Source organism: Ipomoea nil, unplaced genomic scaffold, assembly GCF_001879475.1.
Source record: "Ipomoea nil cultivar Tokyo-kokei standard unplaced genomic scaffold, Asagao_1.1 scaffold0878, whole genome shotgun sequence".
NCBI lineage: Eukaryota > Viridiplantae > Streptophyta > Magnoliopsida > Solanales > Convolvulaceae > Ipomoea > Ipomoea nil.
The window spans coordinates 18607-29720 of NW_017617306.1; the positions used below are offsets into that span (position 1 = coordinate 18607).

The following is an 11114-nucleotide window of genomic DNA, read 5'->3' on the forward strand; positions in this document are numbered from 1 at the left end:
AGACTTATAAGTCGTAGATATAATACCATTAAACAATTTCTCACAACGGGGGTTATCTCTATTGACTACGTGATGTCAAAAGATAACGTAGCGGCCGCTAACTCGCTAACCCGAGGGTAAGCAAATGGTTGTGGAGAAGTTGAAACGAGGATTGGGTCTAAAGCCCTTAGACTAAAAGTTCTATAGTGGACACCCAACCTAGCTGGCACCTAGGTTCAATGGGACAACTAAATTATGGAACGGAGCGTGTCACTGTGGGGGTCTCGGACTCCCTACCACTCCTCGTTAGAACAGTGACTCCCGCGCAAGGTTAGCATGTTGATGCTTTAATGATTCGAATGCCGGTTGACATGTGTGAGTATGCGGGATACTCGGAAAAGAATCACCTATGTGAGAGAGAAGTGAGGGTCGCTTCAAAGGAGAATTGATGGGCACAATTCTTCACAAACTCTTGCAGAACCAGGACGGTGACCCACGACCAAAATGGGCACACTCATGAGAACAGAGCATGGTTGGGAGATTCCTGTGTGAGATATGTCATCGTCTACACAAACGGCAGTCGGTTCAAAGACATCGCGTTCTACCGTACAGCCAGTAGAGTAAACATATCTTTACAAGGGAAGGTTCAAAGGGTATACTGATCCCTACCTATCCTATGCAGGGATCGACCGTTGAACACAGTTTGTTTCCGATTTCAAAATACCCTGAAAATCAATTTTTCATTCATGTGGGGGATTGTTGGAAAAAATAGCATTAAAATGGCATAAAATGACATATTAAGTGGCTATTTTGTGGTACAATTATCAGTGGGGACCACTTTCGATTTGGGTCGGGTCTAAGTGGATTCGGGTTCTTCGTAGTGAGACGAAGATATTGATATATTGTACGCTCAAAACGAATAATGGGTGAATGAGATATTGATTCTCAAAGTAGACCCATTGAGTTGGAAAAATGTAAGGGAAAAGTGAGCTTTGTCCCACATTGATTTCGAAAGAGGATTTCACCCCCCTTTTATACAAGAGCTTTTTTAGAGCTTGTAGAATTGTATAGCATAGAGGCTCTCTCGCGCGCGGGGGGGTGCAAATCAAATTCCAACTAGACGAGATTGAAGAAGGCTTGATTCAAGCCCGAGCTCGTGTGCGCCGGCACCTTGGGGGCACGAATGTCGTCCGGAAATTTGGCTGGCCTTGCGGGCTAAGTTATGCCAACAGTTTTCCAAATCAAGTGATCTCTCGTGCGCTGTCATGAGGTTACACGAGAGTTCGAACTCTCGTGTTGTGAGCACACACGAGAATTCAGTCTCGTGTGCACTGAAGCACGAACTTTCGTGCATCCCGAAAGTAACTGAGCTGAAACAGCGCGGACCATTTGTTGGTTCTGGACTGTTACAGGATTAATCTTGTATTAATTCCACCTTTTGAATTTTTGAGTTAAATCTCAATAATGGTGGCTGTTTCAGGTGTTACAAATCGTGGATTAAATGCTAAACTAAATGTTATTGATTCCTCACCTCCTATATAAGAAGGGGTGTAGCAGCAGTGTTTCCACACAGACTGAAAACAACACACACAACACTGAAATTCTGTTTTCCCAGCTCCAAAATCTCTGCTCCTACTCCCTTCTTGTAGCTGTGTTCGTCCCATGCTCTTGTTCGCCGGGTTCGTTCGTTTGGGTGCTCAAACGTCGAACCGTTGTACGTTTTATCCTGGGAAGCCTAGGCCACAACGCTCCTAGCACTTTTGGGAGGTGGCAAATAAGGTTTTAAGGAAAGAAAGGCACTCGCCTAACTCGTACATTTCTTTCTTCCTTCTCCTTCTTTCTCGTTTGGATTATGCTTTTAAGCAAAAATCCGTTCTCTCTCTTTTGATATATTAGTTGGATTGGACTTATAATCCGAGGATTATTAGTTTCAATTTGGTTAATATATATTGGTATATCTTTTTCATAGATATACATGTATATATAACCTTCGGATCCGTTTATATATATTTGTGTGTGTATATATATTTCGGGTAAATATCCAATAATATTTTATATACTTGTGTGTGTATATATAAATATTATTTTTGAGATATTAAATCGATTGTGGTTCATTATCTCCAACAAATTTGACCGCTATTTTTTCTATCTATTATAGGCTTAACTCTCTTGGGCTCTTATTAGAACAGTAGATATAATAATAAGGGAATCCGCGACACCCTCTAACAAAGTTGCCGCGAATACCCTTATTACGGATTTAATAATTTAAAAATATAATAATATTCGCGGGTTAATTCCAGCAATAGTCCCCCGACTATTGTGATTTTCTAAATTTGGTCATCGTCTTTTAATTTGGACGAATTAAACCCTCGACTATCAGAATTGTTCCACTATTAGTCCTTCCGTTAACCAAGAGTTAAATAGACGTTAATGAAGGGCTAAAATGGTCATTTCCTATGCTGAAATGTTCTCCTACCGACAACTAGGAAGCTGAGCAAGATCCATGTTTGGTCCCTGGTTTTGCAAGGATCAGTGCTCAGAATTCTCAGAATAGTCTCCCGGTACTGCGAAGACGACGATGGAATGTTCTGAATCCTCAACTTATCCCGCTTGCTTTGTTGCACAACATGCAAATCAGGCTTGTGGCCCTGTGAGTTCTCATCTCCATTAAACGTAGAACCTATCAGCTACTTAGTGACAAAATCCATCCCTACATGAAACCCAAACCATTAAGAAAACTGAGCAAAAACCATTAGGCACATAAAGATGGGAACTTGAAGGAAAAACCAAAAAACAACAAATTGGTCAGTAATAACAAGAAACCTTAGTCCTTAAACATCTTAAATGACAGAATTTTCAAGAAAAAAAAATGAAAAAGAAAATCTTTTTTTTTTTTTTTTAATGTTATGTAAAGAGTCTTTGATGTGTAAGCTGGAAATGTGGGGAGCAAATAGAAACTGGAAAGAGACAAGAATTTGGGTAAGAAATTCCATTGTTGTTGAGTTTCTCTCTTTCCAATGGCGTTTTGTTAGTTTCGTGCAACCTTAGCTTGGCTTAGATCGACTTCTAGGTCAAGCAAACTTCATCTCTTTCACAGACTTTACTACAAACAGCATACAAATCCAGTAAAAGCATTCACTGCTTGTCAACTTAGCACAAAAACTTTAGCCAATAATACAAGCCAAAGGCCTTCACAACAAAACCCAAATCGCAAATGAAGAAAAAAAAAAACAAAAAAGAATTAAGAAAAGAGAGAATCATCATCACCCCCACTTCAACTGATCACACTGCAAAACCGTACCCTAATTTCCCTTCTCAGTTCCTGTCATTTCCAGTCCCAACAAACCCCAAACCTTTAGCCCGTCTTCTTGAGCTAGGAAAGGAAAGCAAAAGAAAAAAAAAACAATTTTTTTACACATTTTTTTCATTGCTCAACACCCAGCAGAGCCCAAAAGAAAAGAGAGTGTGGGAAGTGATTACCTTTAGGGTTAAGGAAATTGGTTTAGACAATTGGGGATTTTGGAAATAACTCCCGTTTGGCTACAATACATAGCCAGTTCTTGAACAGATAGGAAATGTATTGGGATCTTTCATCAAGACTGACCAAGATAAGCATCATGGTTCATGGAGGAGATTTTACAGAGTTCGCATTGCGCTCGATATTGAGAAATCCCTGCATCGCCGCCCCAAACTTACTAAACGGGACGGTCGTCTCCGACCATGGAGACGAAGGTTCTCCATCTCCATGGCCGGCGACCCGCGACCCTTACCTTTATAATATACTCCTCCGTTTCTATTTACCTGTTTTTGTTGTCGGTAAAGATCAGACGAACAGGGGAATGAAGGAGAAGAAGAGCCCGAAATGACATTTTTACCCCTTCACTTAACGTTTATCCAACCCTTAGTTAACGGGAGGACCAATGATGGAACAATTCTAATAGTCAAGGGTTTAATTCGAACAAATTAAAAGACAAGAACTAAATTTAGAAAATCACAATAATCGGAGGACTATTGCTGAAATGAACTTTAATATCCGCACTAAATTAACCCCCCTTCCCCAATCACGAATTAAACCTGCGGCAAACCCTTAGCAAAAAACCCCAATCGCGAATTGAATCCTCCGTCCGGCTCCTCCGTCCGTCCGCCCACCGTCCGGCTCTTCCGTCCGCCCACGCCCTCCGTCAGCCTCCTCGCCTCCTCCCCTCGCTGCCAACCGCCTCTCCGCCAACAGCCACAGCAACGACCGCCATCGGCAACCGCCTCCTCGCCGCTCGCCGCCGACGCAGTTCGCTGCCTCGCCTCCATTGCCGGCGACCTTGAGGTAAGTTTGGTTATTTTATTTTATATTTATATATTTATATCTGTCCATGTATGTCTACTTGTCACTTGGGGCCGGTATCTTGATTTATGTTTATCCTGATATCGATCTTACATTTGGCTTGGTTAATATTATGATTTGGTTTTCTGTCATTAAATTGTTTGGTTGAACTGCATCCTTGAGTTAACTGTCAACAAGAAAATATAATAACAAAGAAAGTAGGAATATATCTATACTGATTTTCTAGTTCAAGAAGTATAAATATTGGTTATCATGTAATGATTTTCTAGCTTGGTGCAATATATCCGATTGAAGAAGAATATATATGATTCTTTTCTTATCTGCCAGAAGAAGATAATTATTTATTTTGTGGCAATGCGAAAATGTTCTCAACTATTATCCCCTTCCCCAAAACCTACAAAGTACAAACAAATTGCTAAACCACCCTTATCAATTTTATTTTAAGATGAATTATGAAAAAGTAATGGGATCGGAATGATCCATCACTCTAGCAGGACCCTTAAGATGAATCAGGTTGAATTTGCAGGGTTTCAACTGGTTTAAGCCATCAGGAGCCTTTTGTCTTTTAATCTGTAATTAGTTTATTAGTTTACAAGTCAGGTTAATTATGTCTTTTTGCTTTTTCAAAAATTTGTTAACTATAAAGTAACAGCAGAACATATAGAGTCTCATTTCATTTGACTTGGTACTGTTATCATCTTCTTTAACTCTATGAGCATTTCTTATAATGGTTTAAGAAATAATGGTTTAACTCTAGTAACTCTTCTTGCCGTCGCCGTCGCCGTCGCCGCCTCTTCATCCGGTCAGGTAACAGCTTAATTTTTACAATGGTTTAGCCTTCTAAAGCAGGAAAATAGATTAAGAATGGTAGGAAAACAGCAGAGGAACAAGTGTAGAGAGAGAAAAAAGAAATTGAAATTCATTCATCCATAATGTAATGAACCTGGGAATCAAAGTCACAGAAACAGAAGAAAGGGGGATCGGAGGTAAGGGAGAAGAAGCAGATCAGTTTAGGGAGAACAGATCGAAGGGAAAAATAGGGATAAATGATTAGGAAAAACAGAAGAGAGAAGATTAGGAAAGGAAATTGTTGTTGTAGTTTTTTTTTTTTTTTTTTTTTTTTTTCATTCAAAAAGTTGGATAAAATCCCTTACAAGCACACCACAAGACAAATAGACTGAATCAAGAAAGGATAAAAGCATTCTAACATATTTCCTAAGCTTCTGAATTACTATTATTGCATTTTGATCCCCTGTTGTTTGTATCATTCTCAATCAGTCTGGTTCATTACATTTCCTCCCCCTCTAAATGATCCTTAGCTTAATTGTCCCCAAGGATACAAGGATCAAAGCTAAGGTTGGAAACTGCTTGGTAATACGACGATAACTTCCCTGCAGGACAGGTACTTAGCTTCTTTAAGTGGCAGATTTGATTATTTGAATATTGAATCATGATCCGAATCACTGCTTGCTGCATTATTCTTCTTAATTAACAAGTCTTTAATTTTACCCAACACTGCTACAGGTTCAGTTAACACTTTTTCTATTAGCTTCAAACTTGTGTTTCTTTGTCTTAAACACATGATATGTCATCGTTAGTTCACTTCATTAATATTTCTTCCTTAATCTCACCTCTTTCAACACCATTGATATTATACACCTTCAATTCATAGAGCAAAAACCTCGAACATCATAGTAGGCATGATGATAAAATAAGCCTCAAGCCACAAGCTAGCTAGCCTAGCTTCCTAAGTAGAAAACAATAAATTGTATAAATTTCTAACTCTAGATGAGGAGGCAGTTTCTTTATTGTTTTCCCCTGTTTCCATATGAAGTTGTTTAACATCAAGTAATATAGTTTGAATAATTACACTAAACTCAGATGTCATAGCTATTTAATTTGATGATAACTTCTTGTTATCCCACATTGAATATATGTTTGGTGGCCAAGGAATCTGAGTGGCCGCTCTTACTCAGAATATTGCAGTGTGTTTTTGCAGTTGCTTCCGCTGGAGTATTGGCTTTAGATCCACACTTCTCAAGCTCCATGAGTTTTTGGTATATATGGTAGTATTTCTTTCTTATCCATTTTATTCATCCATCACCTTTACCTAATAATTAATGTCATACATACATACATATATGGGATTTTACCTATGTTTGTATCTGGGTTTGCTAAGCTGGAGAGACATAAATAAATGTATAAGCGCCTCCAAAATGGTTAATGAGTTGCGAAAAAATACCTCCAAAATATAAGCCTAATGGACAAAAGGTTGAGGAAAAAGTTCCCTTTGTTTTTTTCTTGATTCTAGTATGCTAAATCTTTGTTGGTGTTACTATGCATGTAATCCTGGTAAACAAATTTGCATGCGGAGTACTTATGAGAGTTAGAGATATAACAAAGGACCATTGCAAACAAAGAAAAATAGTCGAGAATAGTACATTGCATATTTCCTTTTTCATTTCAAAGTGCTATAAGTAACTGTGTTTAAATGATAAAATATATGGTTTCTAAGCAAACCTATTGTGATATTTTGAAAAACAATTTGAGTGGAGCTTTTTGTGAATGAAGTTAATTAGTGCCTTACTATATATATATATATATATATATATATATATATATAAAAGTCGAGTTCAGGTTCTGTCGCGTCTTCCCGTGTGGTCAGTGCGGCCGCACAAATAGTTATACAAATATACACCATCCATGTTAGAAAATGCATAACAAAAAACATGCACAAATTAGGTACGCATTACAAAAAACGCACCATTAGGTATGAATAAAAGCACCATACAGTCTTCAGAAATACACCATTAGGGGTAGCGAGTTATATGGTGCATTTTTTTGGGTTTGTTGTGTGTTTTTTGGTGTATTTGTGCATTTCATTGTTGTGCTTTTTCCTAACACTATTGGTGCATTTTGTTAACACTGGTGTATTATGGTTGCTCTGTAGTTTCTGTTTCTGTTACATATATGATATATTTATTATGGATACGTTGTTTCTTTATGGTTGCTCTTTTGGTGAATATATCAGGTTCAAGTGCTTGATACTTGTGATGGTGATTCTTTTTCTCTGGGGTTTCATTCTTTACTGTCTGGATCTTCAGTCCTTAATGCTGAGAAGGAACGTGCATTCTTGTGTCTTTTTGATCCTGATTTGTATTGGTGACTAGGTACTTAATTCCCTTCTTCCCTTTATGCATGCTTGCGCACTCACATATTAATTATATGTTTGATTCATGAATTTTGAAGCTTAGGGTATATATATGTTCGATTATAATGCAGGTGATAGCTATTGTATCTTTTGGTGTTGCATGCGCATATGCAGCTGCAGTGGATTTTCTATCCATGTTTGCTACAAACTTGAATAGAAAATCCACCACAGTAGCATATGCGCATGCAACACCAATTCAAGAGATACAATAGCAATCACTTGCATTATGATTGAGCATATATACTAAGCTTCAAAATTCATGAATCAAACATGTAATTAATGTGTGTGCGTGCGAGCATGCATAAAGGAAATAAGGGGATTGAAGTACCCAGTCACTAATACAAATCAGGATCAGAAGGACAAGAATGCGCGTTCCTTCTCAGCATTAAGGAATGAAGATCCAGACAGCAAAGAGTTAAACTCCAGAAAATAGAACTCTCATCACAAGTGCCAAGCACCTGATCGATCCCGAGATATTCGATCACCAAAAGAGCATAAGGAAACAACATATATATGCATAACAAATAAATGTATCAGATCAGAGTGATATATATATATATATATATATATATATATATATATATATATAATAAGGCACTAACTCCATTATATTCACCAAAAGCTCGACTCAAATTAATTTGTACATTTCTCAAAATCCCACAATAGGTTTGCATTTAAATACAATTACGTATAGCACTTGGCAAACACAATAAGCACGAATGAAACAACAAAATACGCAGTATATATATATATATATATATATATATATATATATATATATATATATATATATAAAGCAGGGGAAAAAATCAAATAGACATCTATTTTTAGGTAAAGGTGAAGGATGAATAAAATAGATACCAAAAACTGATGCAGCATGTGAAGCATAAAGCTGAAGCCATTAGTCCAACAAAAGCAGTTGCAGACACAGACTGCAATATTCTGAGTAAGAAACCACTCAGCTTCCCTACGCCACCAAACAGATATCTCATCTCGACTGTTTAGGTGATGGCTTGTTTTTCCCTGTCAGATATATGCACTTTGTGAGGTAATTCCTTAATGTATATATCATTCAATACTTGGAATTGAAGTCTTTTTTTAATGATTGGCTGCTGCGAATGCCACTTAACAATAGAATGAAATAAATAAATTAATATGCTTAAAGTATCACTTCAAGAGTATGTAATAGGAATTCTATATTTATTAGTACGGATTGAGAGGAAGATTAAAATATGCATATACAGATTGTCATTCTTAATGCTTTCATAACTTGTAGAACAACAAATGATGTGTTACGCAGGACAAGAGAAAGAACTGATCAGATAGATAGTTCCATATATGAGATTGGGTGTACATTGAACTACAACCATACTATACAGTGAAAGAATCATCCTTTATGGTGATAGAAGCAGCATGATAAATACTTGACTAAATGCAAATTCTGTGATTAAAACTCCTAACCTAACCCTTCTCATCGTTTCAACTTAAATGAGGATGATAATGGTGTGTGTCACTCTTGTTCAGTGAAAGATTCACCACTTACACTACAAAAATTACTTACGAGATTCACCACTTACACTACAAAAATTACTTACGTCTGTTTTTTACAAATTCGACGTCACAAAATTAAAATAAATTTATAATTTTAAAAAAAAAGACTTTTAACCCACTCCTTCTCCTTGTCCACATTGTCCTCCATTCCTTCTTCTTCCCCATCGCCTCTGCGCCACCACTGTCGTCGCTTCCCACCGCTCTCCCACTCGCCACCGCGACCACATTGTAAGAATGTAAGAATTTATACATTTTTAAAATATTGTTTTTTTTTTTGTTTGCAAAATAAAATATTGTTTTGATTTTTGAATTTTTATGAGTTGAAATCATTTTTAATATATTTATAATTTATAATTTATAATTTATAATAATTATTTTTTTTATATATATTTCAAATTTTAAGAGTTATTAAGTATTTTTGGAATTTTTGTTAATATATTTCAAATTTTAAGAATTATTGTGTATTTTAGGCATTATAGATTAATATACTTCGTATTTTAAGAACTATTGTGTATTTTAGGAATTATTTTTATTGTTATTATATTTTGAATTCTTGTTAATTTATTTTGAATTTTAGGAATTAATGTTAATATAGTTTGAAATTTAGGAATTATTGTGTTATTATACTTCAAATTATTGTGTGTGTGTGTGTGTGTATATATATATCAAATTTTGGAAATTATTTTAAATATATTATTATAATTAGATTGGATTATTATAATTTAATGTATGATGTATGGTTATTTTAAATATTATTATTGAATTTAGGGTGTTTTAGTATTTTATTGAATTGTTAATTATTTTGAGATTGTTTGAAATAGTATTGTTATGAATTAATATCCATTTAGTATATTAATTTACAAATGAAACTTGTAGGTGTTTTGTTTGACACATATGGCTTCCTAGATTCAAATTGGATTTTTCAACCAAGAATAATGACTAGAGATGAGAGGATAATGTATATAAATGCCACCATGCAATATGGAAAGAGAAATTGTTATTTAGCCCATATGTTTTCGAGTAAGTATTAATTCCGTTTTAAATACAATAAGTTATATAATATACTTTTATTATATATTATATATATTATATATTATATATTATATTTACTTAAAACTAATAAATTACTTATTTATAGTGGGTATGGAATATTGATGACGATTTGTCTTCAATTGCATGAAATCTATTGGTTTGATTCCATTGATCTTGAGCCACGTAAGGATATTAAAGAGATCATGGAAATGTATGTAAATTTATAAATAATTAATATTTATTATTAATATTGTGATGTCATGTACTTACATATATTTTATGTCTTATATTAATGTGTGTGAATGCAACAAGCATGTTGAGTGGAATGAAACAAAATTGTCCACCAAAATAGATTACATGTTCGGTAAGTACTTCATACACTTTGTAAAACTACATATATCTTATTGTTTTTATTAAAAAATTATTAATTGTATTGTAATTCAAATGTAGTGTGCCTTACAAAGAGGAACTAACGAATGCGGCTATTTTGTGATAAAATTCATGTTGGAAATTGTTTCCAACCAAGCATACAAAGGAGTGAATAAGTAAGTAATTTAATAAAATATCTTTATCTTTGAAATTTTTGAAAATACTAGTTTATTGATTATTTATCTCTTTTCAACTTTGTAGAGTTTGGAGAGATTTGAAAAATTGTCCTACAACCAACAAGAAATTGATGATGTTAGAGATGTATGGTCTAAGTTGCTTATTGATGAATGCGTTTATAAAATGCTTCTTTAGTACATTAAATAATTGATGTTGATAATTTAAGTTTCAAAAAATTATTATTATTATTATTATTATTATTATTATTATTATTATTATTTATTATTAATTACAATCAAAATTTATTAGCTTGATTAATTATGATATTTATTAGCTTGATAAATATAGAATTTTGTTAGCTTGATCAATTGTGAGATTATGGCAACCAAATAAAAGGAAATATTATAATGTGATTCTTTTCATGATTTTTAAGTGGCAAAAAAAGGAAAAATTCTT

General features: G+C 34.8%; 1 long non-coding RNA gene across 1 annotated transcript; it reads left to right on the plus strand.

Annotated features, from left to right (window-relative positions):
* Window positions 1-10420: 10420 nt before the first annotated feature.
* LOC109179192 lies at window positions 10421-10833 on the plus strand. Its single transcript, XR_002053855.1, has 3 exons — window positions 10421-10476; window positions 10563-10657; window positions 10743-10833. It is a non-coding gene; the product is annotated as an uncharacterized LOC109179192 (long non-coding RNA).
* Window positions 10834-11114: the final 281 nt, after the last annotated feature.